Here is a 4049-nt window from a genome sequence, read left to right on the forward strand (position 1 = left end):
ATGAGGACCTAATGTCGGGGGTTTGAGTGGAGAGAAAATGTTTTGAGAATGATGTACAAATGCGCTTTACACAATTGATGTGTGTATGGATTGCAGTAACAGTTGCATGAGCCCCTAATAAAATGTTGTTTTTTTAAAAAAAAAGGAAGGAAGGAAGGAAGGGAAGGAGGAGGGAGGAAAGAAACTCTAAAAAAAAATACAATATTTATAGACATATATAGGCAGGGTTTCATATATAAAATAGAAGGCATCAAAATTTTGTTCACACACAAGTCTGAGTGCTGATGATGTGCACCTTAATTGGTTCTCTGGCCTCTCTCTATAATCATGGTACCTTGATTCCATAGATGAAATCACATGAGAGCAAGGCAAATACTGTATCACTCTTTAGAGCCTACCTACCTCAGTAACTTTTAATTCTATTCAACAAGGCAGCCACAAAGGTCTGCCCAAATTTTGGAAGAAGAAAATAGTAAGTTCCTTTTATTAATTCTTTAGGGAGAGTTTAGATTTCTTTGGGAGTAACTATCTAAGAGTATTTAAATTATTTCATTTTTCTAATATGCTATATCTTGCTTTACAATTTTCTTCTGCACCCTATCAGTCAACCCATTTGACATTCCTGTAGGAGTCAGGGGCTGAATGAGTCTATTAGGTGGTAAAATATTGAATTGGAATTTACTTGGCATGCCATCCAAGCAAATAAACAAATTTTAAAAGTGTGGTGTATTTAATTAAAAATATGAATTGCTAAAACATCTTAAAATTAAGTTTCCTTTTCAAATAACACTAATATTTTTTATAATCACTGTAATATCATAAGCTTAGTGTAAAGAATTAATTTGGATAATATAATTATACTCTTAAAATGAGAATTCATAATACGGTCAGAGAAAAAGGCAAACCAGGACATTGTCCTAGATAGGGGGGCCTGTTGCACCCCAGGCATGAGGCACAGTGATGGCTGTTTTGTTGTTACTAAGTGCTATCAAGTTGACTCTGATTAAAAGGGGACCTTAAGCATACAGGAGCAAAAGGAAGTACTGCCCTGTTGGAATCATTGTGTCCATCCATCTCATTGAGGACCTTCCTCTGTCTCATCAATCCTTTACCAAGTGTGATGACCTTCTCCAAAGGACTGCTCTCTTTTCTCCCCCTTCTCAGCTCTCCTCCATCCTCCATTTCTGTCTCCTTGGGAGGGAGAGTGGGGAAGGGAAGGGGGAAAATGAGGAGTTGATACCAAGGGCTCAAGTAGAAAGAAAATGTTTTGAGAAGGATGATGGCAACATATGTACAAATGTGCTTGACACAATGGATGGATGTATGGATTGTGATAAGGGTTGTATGAGCCTCCAAGAAAATTATTTAACCAAAAAAAGGAAAGATATTTGCTTCGTATATGTGAAAAGTTAACTTCCCAAGGTATTTCCATGAGAATATGTCAGATCCATGAATGAAATGATTGTTGCTCTTATAAATCACAACAACATAGTTATGAAAATAAGTCCTCCCTTTGACCAACAGCTTGATTTGTTTTTATAAAGGGAGGCAGAAGACACAAAAAGATTCAAGCTGGTTATGATTCATTATGCTAATTGTATAGAGTGAAATTTGATGCCTACATGTTTATAATTAAATTATTGGTGAAACTATAAAAATTACGGAAAGGATATATTTATTTTTCATATTACCCTTTTATGCTCAATTTTGTTGATGTAGTAACATAAATCAAATAGAACTAAATTTTTTGTTTTTTTAGGTGCCATTGAATTGATTCTGCATTATAGCAATCCAATACAACAGACTAGAACTTCCCTATGGAGCTTTCTAGTCCGTAATCCTTACAGGAGCAGGTCAACAAGTCTTTCTCCTAAGGGTGGATTCAACTCATTGCCCTTTAGGGTAGCAGCCAAGGACTTAAAAATTGCACCAGCCTCTCTAGCTTGATGATTATACCTGGAATTTTATGAGAGTTTATGGTTTAATTGGATGGGGATTGAGAAGAATTTGAGAGCAAGGCTTAAAGTAAAATTCGATGTCTATCATCCCCTTACAGAAAGGTTGCAGGGAAGAGACCAGCCAGTCAGGGTGCAGTGTAGCATGGAAGAAACACAACTTTCCTCTAGTTCTTTAATGCTTCCTCCCCACATCTATCATGACCCCAATTCTACCTTACAAATCCAGCTAGACCAGAGCTCATCCACTGCTACAGATAAGAGCTGGAAAGACAGGGAATCCAGGACAGATAAACCTCTCAGGACCAATAATGAGATTAGTGCTACCAGAAGGTGAAGGGGAAAGTGGGGGGAAATGGGGGAACTGATCACAATGATCTACATATAACCCTCTCCCTGGGGGCGGACAACAGAAAAGTAGGTGAAGGGAGACATGGGACAGTTTAAGACATGAAAAAATAATAATTTATAAATTATCAAGGTTTTGTAAGGGAGGGAGGGAGAGTGGGGAAGGGAAGGGGGAAAATGAGGAGTTGATACCAAGGGCTCAAGTAGAAAGAAAATGTCTTGAGAATAATGATGGCAACAAATGTACAAATGTGCTTGACACAATGGTCGGATGTATGGATTGTGATAAGAGTTGTATAAGCCCCCAATACAAGGATTTCAAAAAAATTCTATGTCTATCAAGTAATTTAATCTCTTTGATAATAATTTTCTCCATCTATAAGATGAACATAAAAATATATTTTTGCTTGCTTGCCATGGCTGTGCACACAAAGTAGTACATAGTAATTGCTCAGTGCTTGCTGTGTCCCTTCATCTGCCAAAATATACATCAATTTATGGACAATTCTTCCTTCAAAGGTGCTCAACAATACTTCCTTCGAACAACTTAACTTGGAAGCAAACCTCTCTCTGTTCACCTGATCTTTGTGTGGGGTTTGCAGACTTATTTTATGCTTATAGATTTTTCTAAATTCCACTTATATTTTTGGCGATGCATCAACTATGCCAGGAATAAGAACACAAAAATAGTGTTTCTCTCCAGCTCAATGGTGCCCTTAGGTTCTCCAGTACTTTCTAACTTGTCTATTAGTTCCCATAGTTATTTGGCTAATAACTGACAAAACAGAATATTCAGGATAAAGAGAAATGTAAAATAACAGTCCCACCTTATGTCAGAGGAGCATCACTTTCTGCTCTCTTAAAATCAGGGAAATTTTAAGGAAAAAAATTAGGAACAGTTTGAGGTTCACAATGTATTCAAACTTCTCTGTAATTTTATAATGCCATTTAAGGAAATGTTTTTATGTCATTTGGGTCCGCTGAATGACCTTGCTGAGTCCACTGTACGTCTGAAAGTATGTGGTCTCTTATGGAAGACAGAGCATTGCCAGCTCCCTTCTGTATGACTGGAGAGAATTTCTAGGAGGATTATAAGAGATTTGAGGGCTCCTGAGACCATGACCCCTTGACATTACTCTGAGTTTTTTTCCTTTAGATACCTGGAAGATTCTCTTCTATGTACCTAGACATAATTGTGATAGCCACAAAAGATTCAATTTATCCTGATATGTCATCATCATTTTTGGTGAAGTTTATGTTTATTCTTCTGAACAAAAAATTAAGATATTGAAATTCAACATATTAAAATATATTTTGGAATGTGAATGAACCCCTCATGCATATCTTACTTTCTGTTCAATGCCAGTTTTTTTAATGTTTTTTAAAAATTCCGAATCCCACAAGTCTCTTTTGTTCTATGCAAAAGACAGAGCTAGGGCCTAAAATGATGAAATTTACAAGGCTATTTTGTGAGAGAATCGATAATAAGAAGGATAGATTTTATATAATAAGATGGATGTGATTATTTTCTGATGAGACAACTCTTCTCTAGTAGGCCATACTAAAGGGGAAAATTACTTTATCCCTCTAAATCCTCAGTTATTGCACTATTATTGTTTTTAAACTAAACTCCAGATAAATGCATTTTACTTTGATTTCTGCATATCCACTAAACAGATTGTTCTGGGCTTATGCTTTTGTCTAATAAACCTCCCTAGAATTCATGGCTTTAAATAATAGACAGAC

The sequence above is a fragment of the Echinops telfairi genome, unplaced genomic scaffold (assembly GCF_000313985.2).
Source record: "Echinops telfairi isolate 266 unplaced genomic scaffold, ASM31398v2 ScPeMD7_60;HRSCAF=208, whole genome shotgun sequence".
Lineage (NCBI taxonomy): Eukaryota > Metazoa > Chordata > Mammalia > Afrosoricida > Tenrecidae > Echinops > Echinops telfairi.